Raw genomic sequence first — 16,360 nt, forward strand, 5'->3', positions numbered from 1 at the left:
TTAGTTATAGGCTCCCACGACTTTCTCTGTCTTCTAGTTCTATCATGTTAAATATTAGCCACAATCAGTATCGACCGCCAGTAGGCCTAGTAACCACATATGTGGACACCTGCTTGTCAAACATCTCATTCAAAATCATCGGCATTAAATGGAGTTGGTCCCCCCTTTGCTGCTATAACAGCCTCCACTCTTCTGGGAAGGCTTTCCACTAGATGTTGGATCATTGCTGTGGGGACTTCCTTCCATTCAGCCACAAGAGCATTAGTGAGGTCGGACACTGATGTTGGGCGATTAGGCCTGGCTCACAGTTGGCATTCCAATTCATCCCAAAGGTGTTCGATGGGGTTGAGGTCAGGGATCTGTGCAGGCCAGTCAAGTTCTTCCACCGATCTTGACAAACCATTTCTGTATGGAACTCACATTGTGCATGGGTGTATTGTCATGCTGAAACAGGAAAGAGCCTTCCCCAAACTGTTGCCACAAAGTTGGAAGCACAGAATCATCTAGAATGTCATTGTATGCTGTAACGTTAAGATTTCCCTTCACTGGAACTAAGGGGCCTAGCCCGAACCATGAAAAGCAGCCCCAGACCATTATTCCTCCTCCACCAAACTTTACAGTTGGCACTATGCATTCGGGCAGGTAGTGTTTTCCTGGCATCCGCCAAACCCAGATTTGTCCGTTGGATTGCCAGATGGTGAAGCGTGATTCATCACTCCATAGAATGCGTTTCCACTTCTCCAGCTCTTCAGTACGGGCCATTCTACTGCCAATGTTTGTCTATGGAGATTGAATGGCTGTGTGCTCGATTTTATACACCTGTCAGCAACAGGTGTGGCTGAAATAGCCAAATCCATTAATTTGAAGGGGCGTCCACATACTTTCGGCCATGTAGTGTATTCAACTGGTGGTTTACTGTTAGTTCCGTTCAGTTGTTATAGCTTACATTGTCATTCCATTTAATTCAATTGTTTCGTTTACCTTCATTTGCTTCCTCTGTTAAAGCCGTCACAGCCGTTTGGTTGTTGCTGAGGAACATTACTAACAGTTGAAAATATATAAATAAAGACATTTAGGCTAATTAAATTGTTACGGAGTGGCACGCAGACCAAGCCATAACAGTTTGAACCCGACGCATGGCGCAATAGTTGGCCGTGTCATCACACAGTTCCATGGTTAGTGCAGGCAATAGTTGAGGGTACAGCCTACTATTGTACACTATTCTCCCTATTATAATTCTATGCACGCTAATCTTCAACCCATTACCATTACTGAATGTGGCAATTTTCAGAGCGACTCAAACCACCATTGTCTTTCTTTCATGTGTAAAGGCTCTCCAAACCAGTATTTTTATGATTCCTAAATTCTTTCCTAAACCTAAATAATCTACAAGAATAGTATTTTTAAATCTACCAATTGGTGCTGAAATGGAGACGAATAGGCATATATTTAGATGGCTTTCTTTCATTGATCCCTAATATTCTGAATCTGTTCTCTAGGGTCTGTTGACAAAACTAAAAGGTACACCGTATTTAAATGGATGGCTTAAGATAAATGTACTCAAAACCCTATTTAATGAAAATTCCACGAGAAAATATGTTGGCCAGCAAGTGGGAGGGTTTCCAGCTGTTTCATTAAATGTATTCAGAGTGCGCAAGGTAGCCACACCTGAAGATCGCGTTACGCGACTGAATAAGGTAATGCCCCATTCACATTAACCATAAGCACTTCATTAAGTTGTGCTGGATGTCATTCATTTGAAATATGGGGACCGCCCACATTTGAGTGGAATCGCAACACCCCCTTGCAGTTGAAGGCTCCTTTGAGAGACAGATGCCGCATACTTAGAATATTTCCAAACTCTGCGTCTTCTACAGTCCAGCCAGAGTCCATCGAAGAACAAGAAGTTACTAAACCACAGATGATGAATATATGTGGTTTTCAAAGATGGGTTTATGGTATAGCTAGCAACTTGTGAACAATTACCCATTCCTATAAGTGAGTACTATTTTAATAGTATGTTAATAAATAATACACTGTCGTGTATTAGGATTATGCCTTTGTTAAATGTTTTTCATGAAGAAATGGAATGTTGTTTATCTTAGTTCAAATGTAGCCGTTTGGAGGGTGACGCCCCAGGGGAGACTGGTGATTGGACGAAAGAGGGAGCCACCCATATTCTGCTTTGTTTATAAGTATGGGCTAGTCAAAGAGGGGGCAGAAGCATTCAGATTAATTTGGGACGGCGCTTCTCCAGACACCGCGGGTCTGTAACTTATGCTGTAAACGTGTGATATTAATAAAAGCCTCTAATCACGGTGCAGCCTAAGCGGACTCTTTGTTGACAGCAATAACCACCCACAGCAGACGCGACACTTCAAAATGGAGGCTCCGCTGAGATTCTGATTGCATCGTTCTTGGTTCCCTTCCTGAGTCGCGAGTTGACTACTGCCCAAGCCGGCTTTAAAGGTGAGATTACTCACAAAATTTGGGCATTAGTTATTCCGCTGATTCATGGGAGGGCATTGAAGGTGTACAGTTAAAAGTACTTGGGTCGTTGTTGATGTGGTGCTATTGTGATCGACTAGGAGTCTGTAATAATATTCTAAAATGTGGTTCCATTGGTAAACGGTAGATAATTGGAATTTTAGAGCACAAAACGGTAGGAATTAAGTATTGGCAGGTGTACAATTAAGGCAGATATGCATACATTAGAGCACTGTACCGCTTAAGACCCCAGGGGGCCATTTAGAAATGGGCCGACAAATCCGCGCTGTACGATAGAATGTGCAAGTCGGTGTGTTTTTAAAGAAAAACTCGGGTTGATGGAATTTATCTGATTTGTGATTATTGCTCGACTTTCGTCCGACGGGGGGTCTGTTGGGTGTAATTTCTCGGTGAATGGTCATTAAATCCACGGTAGCACAAAACGGTAGGATAATACGTCAAAAAGAAAAAGGGCAGTGCAGGATGCTTATTTGGGCGTGGTAGGCCACAGTTAGCTAAAGGCTAAGGCTAATGTTAATGCTAAATGCTGGAGTGTGGTTCATGCCACATTGTACATAAAGGCTAATGCTAAATGCTAAGGCTAAATGCTAATTGTGTTGCGTGCTACATGCTAACGGGTGTCCTTAGAGGGCCATTGCGATGGATTAAAGCCTCTTAAACTTGTTTGTGTGTGTGGAATTCAGAGTTCTACGCAAATGTGAGCTCTGTTATGAGTAATTGTTCGATTATAAGGTATAAAATAGTGAAGCTGTAGCGTAATGCTATCGTTCTATTGTGTGGCAATCGTATGGTTAAATGGATTTGCGCATGCGCTTGATTTTACGGCGCTAAAACTACAACACGGGGAGATTGGTTAAACTACAACACGGGATTGTGGGTAAAGGGTCATATTTCTGTGGGGTTGCGTGCTCAGGAAGAGACAGAGAAACACAGACGAGGGAACAAAGAGGAGAGATTTTAACACGAATCTTATAGTTTTAAAGCGGCTGCTGTTTGAAAATGAAACTATTTGTTGGGATGTAGTGAATTTATAAATTAGGTATATGTTGACGTAATGAATTCAATTAAATGACGGATTAAAATAAAATAAAAATGTTTTTGAGCGATCTATTTAGTCCTGAATTAAGTATTAACGTGAATGTGAGTGGGGGAATATTGAATATGGTTGAAATAACTCAGTGATTGCATTAACTACAAAAATATTTTTGTGTCTCTGTTCTTTTGTCATATGAGAGGAACAATGGAGAGAGAAAGACAGGGGGTGCTGACGTACACGTCACGTGACGCGACAGATGATCGAGTCAAAAAGGTTTTGGTACTGGTCTGGTTACAAAATCTTCCCCTACAGGATATCTGATGTTATGACAATTTCACATAGGCTTGGCAAATACTATTTCATTAAAAATTGCATTTTGGAGGCTATGTGCATCACTTGGGTTGATTTAAGTTGTGTTGGGAATCGAGGACTGACATTATTCTGTAAAATTAAGATAATTAGGTGCTTATAGAGCAAGGGGGTTATGGGAATTGTAGTGTTGTAAGGTTAGAAGGCTTTGTTTTTGGGATTGCTTTGAAGTTGACTAACTTACATTTACTTTCCTGATGGGTTGTGGTAAGATAACCACCACTAATATTAGAACATATAAATTGGTAAGATAAGATATAGAAATAAAAATTGGTTTTAATTATTCATAATTTTTAATTGATTTTTTAATTGATTTTTTTATTTTAATTAGAAATGGTTTTTGAATAAAGAATTTAATTGAATTTTTTCATATTCATATTTTTATTGATTTATAAAAAAATTAAATAAAATAAAAATTGTTATAATGGGGAGAAAACGACATCAAGGCTATGAAAGTGATTACACCGGTTGATATAGTACAAAATAGTAACCCTTTAACTAAAGTATTGCTAGGTTATCCGGCAAATGAAACAAAAGTTGCCCTTCATTCTCAAACAAAAACTGATAAAAGATTCCAGCGATAAGATAAGCAAAGGTATAGAGAAGGTGACAGGAAAACTAATGGCAGAAGTTAGTACACCTTTCTCACATACGGATTCAGCAAAAAGACACCCACCTTACGAGAAGGAAGTAGAGCTTAGGGATGTTTATCCTCAGCTTCCAGTGATCATCCAGCAGGGTGATTATTGCATCAGAGATGAAGATGAACAAATAATAGATAGAGGACAAGCAGAAACGACAATGAAGATGAATCCAAAACTCCAGAAGTAAGAAAAACCGAGATGTCTGGAAACTAAGAGAAGAATGAGGTTCGGGAAGATGAAGACTTAGAGATTAAAGGTGCTTTATGTTCAAGAGGATATTATTCAACAATGATTGGCACAGAAGAAATAGAAGGAGATATAGACCGATGCTTATCATGCCTGGATAAAGCGAATAGTTTAGAAGAAGTAACACAACTGGATGAACAACTCAAGAAGAGAAGATACAGAAGGAGAAACTGCTGAGAAAAGGATCCCAAGAATTGGAGGAGAAGAATACATTGAGGAGGAAAAAGGCCAATAGTAAGAAGATGATGGAAGATGATATTTCGAGGACAGAACTTAGAATATAAGCTTTTGAAGAATACTGATATGTCAACAACAAAGAACAGGACGAAGAAACTCTCAAACTCAATCATACAACTGGTGGAGAAGGAGAAGAGAAGCTTTGGTTATAAAGAATCAGAGTGAACCAAATCAACAATCACTGTTACAGCTTCAACTGAACAATATCAAATGCAATTGTACCAGCCACCAAGGGGGGTACCAGGTGTTCCATATCCACAGCCAGTTTCTGGACAGACACAGAATTGGAGAGGAAGAGGACGAGAAGACTTAGAAGGAGGAGGAAGATTTCAGCTACACTTCCAGCAACTTTCAGAAGACTGTTATAATTATGGACAGGTTTGTTACTTTACCTGTGAGTGCAATGGGCCAGGAGGAAACAACAGAGAACATTTTTAAGGAAGATACAGGGGCAAGTGAAGATCACCTGTTCTCCAGGTGAACCCTAAGGATTCTAGAGGTAGCACCGATTAGAGAAGAAGAGAAAATATCTAACAATTGAAGTAAAACCAGAGGACTATGAGAAGTGATAGTGAATAGTGAATAGTGGAAAAGCTTTTATCTGTGTTGAGCCTAAAGAGGTTAAACATCTCACTATGTAAAATTAACTAATTAGGATAGGGATTTGAGGTAGTAAAACAGCTAATTACTCTTAATGAACCAATTGAGCTCTGCTATAGAACTCAAAGAGAAATTAAAATAGACATACTAATATTAGAACATATACCTATTGCATTGTTGGGAAGAGATGCATTGTTTAAATTGAATTGTACAATAAGATGTACACTAAATGGCTGTCTGGTAGAAGATTTTAAAGAATAGGGTTTTTGGGAATCATATTTGCTTAAAAAGATAATATCATAGGAAGGATGATAATCTATTAGACTGCCTATTAGACAATCTGTCTGAAAAATAAAGTTAAAAGGGGTGACTGTTATTCTGGGTTACATTCTTACACCAAGAGATTTCAGGCTAGGCTAAAAGGTGTTTAGTCGTTTGCCAAGTCTGTGTGTAAAGAAGTCATCACATATTCTAAATTTGGTGGTAAAGGGATTTTGTGAATAAATCAGTGGAAAAGGTTTTTAAAGGTTAGGAGAAAAGATTAGATTAAAATAAGTTAGGAGAACTAGGTTGAAGGGACTCTAAGACAGTAAGCTAAGTTTCAAAGTTAGTAGTAAGAGAGAGAACAGTGGTGAAGGACATTTTAGAGTTTAGTGGGAAGATATGGTAGGAGTTTAGATCTGTTAGGAGCAGATGCATTGAGAAAGTATGTGTTGCTGAATGATAAGAGAAGATTGAGTGTGATTGAGTATCTATATTTACAGTTCCCAGCAGGGAGATCAAGGTAATTATAGGTGTATGTTTTATAATCAAAAGTTTGAAAGTCAGGGATTAGAGGTAGGACTGAGAGTTGGAAAAAGTGACACTAGTGGTGATAGATGGAAGTACAAGCAAAGAGTTCAAAGCTTTGGGGAAAATGGATGAAGTAACTAAGGACATTAACATGTCAGTCTATTAAAACAACAGTGAGAAGCAATTTAACTCTTTCAACATTGATAGTTATTAAAGCCATAAATATATCGCATTTGATTATAAGGGAACCAATAGCTCCAGCACCAATTTTAGGGGGAAAAGTACTTATTAGGGTTAGGATGGGGACGTTCCTCCCACATGGAGAGATAATTATGGAGAAGAAGTAGTGTTATAAGGACCAGATGTAGAAGCTGTTGCACCTAGTCAAAGGAGGTATAGTTTGTACAACGATATGAAGTGGAAGAGGGTTATGAGTGATTGTTCATTCATTTTGCGTAATGTTACAGAGAAAGATCAGGAGAATATATGTGTACTTATCTAGTGCAAGCATTAAAATTTGGTCCGGTTAAGAATGATTGGTTAAAGGGCTATGTAATTTGTAAAGTGACGCTTATAATGGAAGATTTGAAGTCTGTTGAAGTTTCCACAGTCACCAAAGGAGTTCAGGAAGAATATGTTACAGTAGTCACTCCAACAGTAAATAATGCACATAGGATATCGGTAGCTTTCCCACTAGAAATAATTAAGGTTAATACATCAACTAAATCAACTACTTTAATGGTAACTTTGGAAAGGGATTAATGATACGACGGCGGTAATAGATGTAGGAAGTATGACACAGACACAAAGTGACACTAGTGGTGATAGATGGAAGTACAAGCAAAGAGTTCAAAGCTTTGGGGAAAATGGATGAAGTAACTAAGGACATTAACATGTCAGTCTATTAAAACAACAGTGAGAAGCAATTTAACTCTTTCAACATTGATAGTTATTAAAGCCATAAATATATCGCATTTGATTATAAGGGAACCAATAGCTCCAGCACCAATTTTAGGGGGAAAAGTACTTATTAGGGTTAGGATGGGGACGTTCCTCCCACATGGAGAGATAATTATGGAGAAGAAGTAGTGTTATAAGGACCAGATGTAGAAGCTGTTGCACCTAGTCAATGGAGGTATAGTTTGTACAACGATATGAAGTGGAAGAGGGTTATGAGTGATTGTTCATTCATTTTGCGTAATGTTACAGAGAAAGATCAGGGAGAATATATGTGTACTTATCTAGTGCAAGCATTAAAATTTGGTCCGGTTAAGAATGATTGGTTAAAGGGCTATGTAATTTGTAAAGTGACGCTTATAATGGAAGATTTGAAGTCTGTTGAAGTTTCCACAGTCACCAAAGGAGTTCAGGAAGAATATGTTACAGTAGTCACTCCAACAGTAAATAATGCACATAGGATATCGGTAGCTTTCCACTAGAAATAATTAAGGTTAATACATCAACTAAATCAACTACTTTAATGGTAACTTTGGAAAGGGATTAATGATACGACGGCGGTAATAGATGTAGGAAGTATGACACAGACACAAAGTGACACTAGTGGTGATAGATGGAAGTACAAGCAAAGAGTTCAAAGCTTTGGGGAAAATGGATGAAGTAACTAAGGACATTAACATGTCAGTCTATTAAAACAACAGTGAGAAGCAATTTAACTCTTTCAACATTGATAGTTATTAAAGCCATAAATATATCGCATTTGATTATAAGGGAACCAATAGCTCCAGCACCAATTTTAGGGGGAAAAGTACTTATTAGGGTTAGGATGGGGACGTTCCTCCCACATGGAGAGATAATTATGGAGAAGAAGTAGTGTTATAAGGACCAGATGTAGAAGCTGTTGCACCTAGTCAAAGGAGGTATAGTTTGTACAACGATATGAAGTGGAAGAGGGTTATGAGTGATTGTTCATTCATTTTGCGTAATGTTACAGAGAAAGATCAGGGAGAATATATGTGTACTTATCTAGTGCAAGCATTAAAATTTGGTCCGGTTAAGAATGATTGGTTAAAGGGCTATGTAATTTGTAAAGTGACGCTTATAATGGAAGATTTGAAGTCTGTTGAAGTTTCCACAGTCACCAAAGGAGTTCAGGAAGAATATGTTACAGTAGTCACTCCAACAGTAAATAATGCACATAGGATATCGGTAGCTTTCCCACTAGAAATAATTAAGGTTAATACATCAACTAAATCAACTACTTTAATGGTAACTTTGGAAAGGGATTAATGATACGACGGCGGTAATAGATGTAGGAAGTATGACACAGACACAAACAACAACTTAGTAAGGATAGGGTTAAAAAAGGAGAGCAGATAGTGGTAGAGAGAATATAGATTCATCTGAAATAGTGAAGGATACTATCATGGAGGCACAGGATGAGGTCTTTGATTTTAATGACAGACAAGGAGAGGTATCTGATCAGTACCGCTCGTTAGGGAAGAGAGAAACTAAATGGATGGGTTTGATTCTTCTGTTGTGAAAATTAGAGATAGATGGGCAGGTAGGAATCTTTGGTTCCAGCAGCTCATTCTGTAAGATCAGTGAGGAATCTTGAGGGTCCATGTCTGTTGAGAATTCCAGCCAAACATTTTAGAGACGGTTGCTCGACCTCTATCAAGTATGTGTCAATCTTATGCTTTGTCATGACTGTTGTATCAGCAACAACAATCAGTAACCGATAAAATAATGTCGTTGTCAAAACATTTGTTTAAGCCTAGGGTTAGGTGTTATTGGGTTAAGTGAATTAACTTGTGTGCATTTGTTAGATGGGAAGGAAACTCAGGTAACAGCAAACCCTGAAGCATTGGAGGTGAAACCATTGAGGGCTAAAAGTTGTGTTTGTTCTAATAAAACATATGATGTAAAGGGTATGTTTATGGGAATATCAGATTGTGATGATTATATGATAACTTTGGGTAAGCATGACCTTAAGGGTAGTAATGAGAAATATAATGTTACTTTTTATGTTCCAGTTAGTAAGAAGAGCAGGACTTTGATGGTTAAAAGATTAGCTTTTGCCTGACAATGTGACTATTGGGAATTTTAGAGATATTTTGAGGGTTTGTGGTGATAAAGCATATATATTCTTACCCTATGGATGGACAGGATGTTGTTACATGTCAACGTTGAAGCTTCCATATGAGGTTTCTACCATTAAAAGAGGGGTAGCACCGGACACAGATAAATCTGAAACTAGAGTTGAAAATAGGGTGAAAAGAGACATGGCTACATGTCATAGTCTTCAAGCCTATAATTGAAGGATAAATCTAAAGGAGAAGGGGGGACTTTTTCCATGGTATGGTGTAACATTTGGGAAGATCCTATTGATAATGTTAGTTATACTTTGAGTCCAGATAGTTCAGATATTATCACTAGGGTTATATATGCATTGAAGAATATAAGGGATGCATTTGGTAGATCTGAAGGAGCTGGATGATCGATCAGCGAAGACTTGGTTGCAAGATCAGGTAGGCCCAGTAGGGGCAGTGATGGTTCAGATTTTAATGGCAGCTTTGATAGCACTGTGTGTGAGGTTTGTAATTTGTTACTGACCTTTGAGAAAGCTATGATATTGAGATAGGTTGGAGAGTGATGCCTGGAGACAACACTCAGATGCCGTTGTTGACTGTTCCTGATCTGGATGAAGATGGACAAGGGGGTCTGGATGGAGTACTAATGGATAAATATCATTTTTGATGTTTTGATCATTTTTCAATTTTTTTTCAATATTAGTGTGATTTTTAGTATGATTTTATGAATCAAAGGGGGGGAATAGGATAATGTGATTCATACATCATTTATATATCATTTTTATATTCTTAGTTGATATTGATGTTCAATTTGAAAGTGTTGTTTTGCAAAAGATACTGTTTGGTCTTTTCTTTTCTTCCAGAAGCATTTGGGGGAATATGTGGAGATTGAAATACTCAAACAAGGACAATATGAAAGGACAATGACTGGAGGAGATGAAACAAGAAAGGTGTGGAGAGATTCCGATTCCATCATCAACAATCCATTGGAAGTCGAGACTACGGGGAGATGAAGTGTAGTGGACTACATTCCAGTGTCTGCAATGAAATATAGACATATTTCATGTGTAATACATAATTTGTGTCATACTCTTACGTATTAATTTTTGTAGAATGATATTTGATGTTATTGAATACATGTGGGGATCTTAGATGTTTTTGTTTATTTCGTTGATGCTTAGGGACAGGGAGTCTAGGCAGGGAGAGGTCCACTATAGGGTCCAATGGGTTGACCAGCCTTAGAGTGGATATTTTTTGGATAGGATTTTGTTTGCAGGGGCTTACATGTGTATTTAATTGCATCATAGTTTCAAATGCATTTACATTGTTTATGAGTTTATCGGGAGTACCTAGGTGGTTGCCTGGGGCAGAGGGACCGTGAGAGAATTTTACTGTCTTGATTGATGGATGGATTTGGAACGAAGGTTACCGGACAGTTTTTCGCTCTCACACTCCATAAAGATTTGTTCATATTTCATAGTAATGTATTCACACTTCATAAACAGTTATTCATATTTCATAGAAAGGTATATACACTCTAGAGAATAATGTTTTTTTTTGGTTTAAGGTTAAAGATACTCAATAAGATAAATTGTTACTGGTCATAATCCTATTCTGTTTGTTTTCGAGACTTTAAGGGGGGAAATGTCGTGTATTAGGCTTATGCCTTTGTTAAATGTTTTTCATGAAGAAATGGAATGTTGTTTATCTTAGTTCAAATGTAGCCGTTTGGAGGGTGACGCCCCAGGGGAGACTGGTGATTGGACGAAAGAGGGAGCCACCCATATTCTGCTTTGTTTAAAAGTATGGGCTAGTCAAAGAGGGGGCAGAAGCATTCAGATTAATTTGGGATGGCGCTTCTCCAGACACCGCGGGTCTGTAACTTATGCTGTAAACGTGTGATATTAATAAAAGCCTCTAATCACGGTGCAGCCTAAGCGGACTCTTTGTTGACAGCAATAACCACCCACAGCAGACGCGACACTTCAACACATTGGCTGTTAAGCCAATTATACTTTACGTTTTAGTTTATTGTGATGTAATGACGTTTGTTTTTTATGATAATTATTAGGTGGAGGTCGCTAGCTACAGTATAGCCTAGCTTTTAGCTAGCTAGCTAGCTGCTCTGTAAGCTAGCTTGACTTGCTAGAAAGTTATAGAAACAAGTTGAGGAAAAAGTAACTAAATGAAACATGTTTTATTCTCAACTGAAACAATGTTTCTCCTGTCTTGAATGAAAAGGTTGTGTTTTACAATCTCCTAAAATGTGATCACTAGACACTAGGCTCTCCTCCATCTTGTCTTGCGTTGTGAAACCCTCCCCATGTTCTCCGTCCAGTAGTGGAACGAGATTGCATGAAGACATACAGCGTAATAAAATACATCATGATGTAAACGGGGCATAAGTCTGAATACCAAATACTGAGAAGTGTGTAGGAAAGCGTGTGTAGGAAAGGCGTAAATTCCTATGTCGGAATCGGCCCCTAACTGTTATGCAGCAACACTATTCTGTGCCAATGAAGAGTCCCTACCTATAACATTCAGTAGGGGATAAATCCTAATTCTAAATCTGCAGTTTATTGAATGTGAAAGTCTGAGTTACGAGCACATACTTAAAGTTTCAAGAGGAGAGAAGAGGAGATGAGGAGAGAGGAGAGCTGAAGAGGGAGAGGAAGAGGGTAGAGGATGGAGGGAAGGTAAACATTAGTCCAAAAAGCGTCTACCTCCCCCCACTCACCCGTCTCTCTCTGAGCCCGTTAGGGCGACATGCCCACGCTGCTGAAAGAGAATCGGGTTTCTGATTAAGCCCCGTGAAGTTTAATCTGCGGTCAGGGTCTGTGTGTGTGATAAACATAGTAATCCACAAACAGGAGCCTTTTCTTTTCTATCTCCCCTTCTCATCCCCACCTCGTCATCCTGCCCCTCCGAGTCACCCAATTGTCTCACCCCTCTCCCTCTATTCCCATCACCTCTTTACAGCCAACTTTCTCCTCTTCTCCCTCCTTCATTCTCACTCGCCCCTTACCTCCCATCCCTCCTCCCAATCTCTCCTCCCCTCTTCTCCCCCTCTCTCTCTGATTCAGCATTGCCCCTTGGCTGTACTGTCGGAAGCCTGGTTTATCCTCCTCATTATCATCATGTTAATTTTAGACTCTTATCTCCTTAAAGTGTGTGTTTTGGTTCTGTGTGCTCATAACCCCGGGGCGTGATCAATGTAACACTGGGTAGAGCGACGCTAGCTTGTGTTTAGCGTTTGCTTGCGTCAGCCCAGTGTTGCGCTGAACTATGCTGAGTGTAGGATAGCATAGCTTGCATCAGCCCAGTGTTGCTCTGAACTATGCTGAGTGTAGGATAGCATAGCTTGCGTCAGCCCAGTGTTGCTTTGAACTATGCTGAGTGTAGGATAGCATAGATTGCGTCAGCCCAGTGTTGCTCTGAACTATGCTGAGTGTAGGATAGCATAGATTGCGTCAGTCCAGTGTTGCTCTGAACTATGCTGAGTGTAGGATAGCATAGATTGCGTCAGCCCAGTGTTGCTTTGAGCTATGCTGAGTGTAGGATAGCATAGATTGCGTCAGCCCAGTGTTGCTCTGAACTATGCTGAGTGTAGGATAGCATAGATTGCGTCAGCCCAGTGTTGCTCTGAACTATGCTGAGTGTAGGATAGCATAGCTTGCATCAGCCCAGTGTTGCTCTGAACTGTGCTGAGTGTAGGATAGCATAGATTGCGTCAGCCCAGTGTTGCTCCGAACTATGCTGAGTGTAGGTTGGCTTAGCATAGCTTGCGTCAGCCAAGTGCTAGCTAATAGGGGCATCGGTGGCAGGCTGCATGGGAGAACATCAAATTGATCGTTTCCCCCCCAGAATGAAAAGGGAATGGAAAGTTGGGTGCACACACACACACACACACACACACACACACACACACACACACACACACACACACTGAACAAATGTTGAGTGCATACAGTGGGCACGTGGGGAGAGGTGGCTGCTCACAACCACGCAGCATTTAAATTTATGGAAATGGATCCTGATTAAGTTAGAGAAACAGACAGTGTTGTTATTAAGTCATGAGGTATAGCTGCAGGCTCAGAGAGAAATAGGGAGATCCACACTGGAGAGGGTCAGGGAAATGGGTCACCCTCAGAGGAACACACACAGACAGACTGATTGCTGAATCTTCTTTAAATCATTGATTTACATGTCCCAACCTGCATGCATGTACATACTTTAGGAACACATGCACTTGCATGCATGCAGGCAGGCAGACAGGCCTGTAGGCACACATGCACATACACTCACACACACACAATTGATTTTCTGCTAGTGCCCGTGTTTACACTGATATGAATGATGGCTTTGATGTGTTAGTACCTTGGCCGTTTCTTTGATGTGTGTGAAAGCACATCATTACCCTGTGAACATCTTAATGTGATGTCTCTTCTTAAACCTCAGCAACTGGGACATGAATTATGAGATGTTCAAAGAGTCACACTCAAGTTGGATTAATAGTTTATTTGAAACAATGCCGCTTTTGACCAGATATTGATCTCCTTTAGTGTCTGTGAAGAATCATTTGTCTTGTCTATGGCGTGCTGTGACAAAAACAACACATTTATGCTATCAAAGCAATCACATTTTGGGAGATATTTGCTCTGAAAAAGGACATGGAGGAGAGAGGGAAACGGTACAGCTTATTGACATGTTAATAATTCATAATACAGTGCTGCTTTGGTAATATGGATGGAAACCATGATTCCTCTCCAGGGGGTTCGTTCAGCACAAATACTTATTTAAATAGATTAATAAATAAGTAAGCAAATCAAAAGAGAATAGTGTCTTGTGCCATACTCTTGTCTTATCTTATGGGCAATTCAAAGCAATTCAGAGGAATTTAGAGCATTATAGAAAGCCATCCGAAGGTCTTACTGATGGAGTGCCTGGCCTAAAGCGGCTGTTATGGTGCCTCAAACACAGGAAAGAAAACGGTCAACAAGGTTAACACCATTTCTCTCTCAAACGCATGAATACAGAAGGCTACGGCTAGAATAGAATGGAGTAAAATAGATGACCTTATAGCAATTTAGCAATTTTCCCTTTTAGACTCAATACCTACTGCTAGAGATGGCAGCCGGCAGAATGACAAAGCCCATTCATTTTTAATGGAAGAAAAGTGTCCCGCGCCAAACTCAGCAAATCATCAGTGGCATTTGACCAACTGAGAAAACAACGTACAGTGTCATAATAAAGTTAATGGTAATCTGAATGAGTTCATGTGATTTTGTTCTGCACAAATATTAGAATTATTGGACATGGCCAACGGGTTAGCGCTTCAGTCGCTTATCATAGAGTAAATATTTAGAGAGCAATTACTATTTATTTCTGGGCAAGCATTCTGTACTAGATAGATACAGTAACCTACAGCTTACATCCTAGCCGTCAAGACCGTGTTTACAGTATAGGCTCTTACAGAGAGGGTGAGTGACAGAACGTCTTGGTGTACGGAACGTGGTGCTAAAAATACATCTGCTTTTGAATGAATCTTGTCTTGAGTTAGTCCTTGCAGCTCTAACATTGACAGTAGAAAGTCTCCTTTCAATCACCTTGCTATTTGATCTTCTATATGGTATTGACTGATGCTGTACTACAAGCCTGATCTCACCTCCTCCTGTACCTAGGACACTGTCAGGAAATACAAAGGCCTCAGCACTGTGTACATACAAAAGTTGATGTGTTCATTTTTATATTTAAATGTAAATTTATATATGTATATTTACACTGTCAGGCTCTGTGTACCTCATGCATATACCATTAGGTCATGAATGCATAATATGTCTGTTTGTGTATAATGGTGCATATCTCTTTTCCTTCTGTCCTGCGAAGTCCTGTTAGAAGTTGCCCATAGTCACAGATCTAGGATCAGTTTATCTTCCCAGATCACTAAACTTAACCATTATGCCTGGAGATCTGCAAAACTGATCTTAGTTCATTGTTTGAGGGCAACCTCTTCTTCTGAGAGAGAGAAACACATTAATTTTTTTATTTACATTTTTATTTATTTAACTAGGCAAGTCAGTTAAAAACAAATTCTTATTTACAATGATGGCCTACACCGGCCAAACCCGGATGACACTGGGCCAATTGTGCGCCGCCCTATGGGACTCCCAATCACGGCCGGTTGTGATACTGCCTGGAATCAAACCAGGGGGTCTGTAGTGACGCCTCAAGCACTGAGATGCAGTGCCTTAGACCACTGCGCCACTCGGGAGCCCAGTGGAGAGAGGAGAGGGGAGAGAGGGAGAGAGACTTCTCCTTGATGGGCGTCACTTCTAACAGTGAGTCATTGGGTTGTTTACTATGCAGAGAAAACTGCTTAAAGAAAGCCTTTTTAAGAGGAGAGGGAGACATGATGAACTAAAACTGAACTGGTGGAGGGCTTTAACAATATGTGAGTTATTTTTATTTCTCCCCTTTGCTCTGGTGGTGTATCAATCCCATTCTGAATGTGGTGACTATTCAATTCAATCTAGTGTTGCAGTCTTTAAACAGTGACACTGATGCAGCCAGCAAAGTCTCTCGTAGTTGTACTCACGCTGCTATAATCCTCGACCATTGCTATTCGAACTTCTGGGATGGTTATAAGGCCCTCCCCCGGCCTTCTTTCGGCAAATCTGACCACGACTCCATTTTGCTCCTCCGTTCCTATAGGCAGAAACTCAAACAGGAAGTACCCGTGCTAAGGACTATTCAACGCTGGTCTGACCAATCGGAATCCACGCTTCAAGATTGTTTTGATTACGCGGACTGGGATATGTTCCGGGTAGCTTGCGAAAAATAATTTAGACGAATACACTGAAATGGTGACTGAGTTTATC

This window comes from Coregonus clupeaformis, chromosome 10 (genome assembly GCF_020615455.1).
Source record: "Coregonus clupeaformis isolate EN_2021a chromosome 10, ASM2061545v1, whole genome shotgun sequence".
NCBI classification, from domain to species: domain Eukaryota; kingdom Metazoa; phylum Chordata; class Actinopteri; order Salmoniformes; family Salmonidae; genus Coregonus; species Coregonus clupeaformis.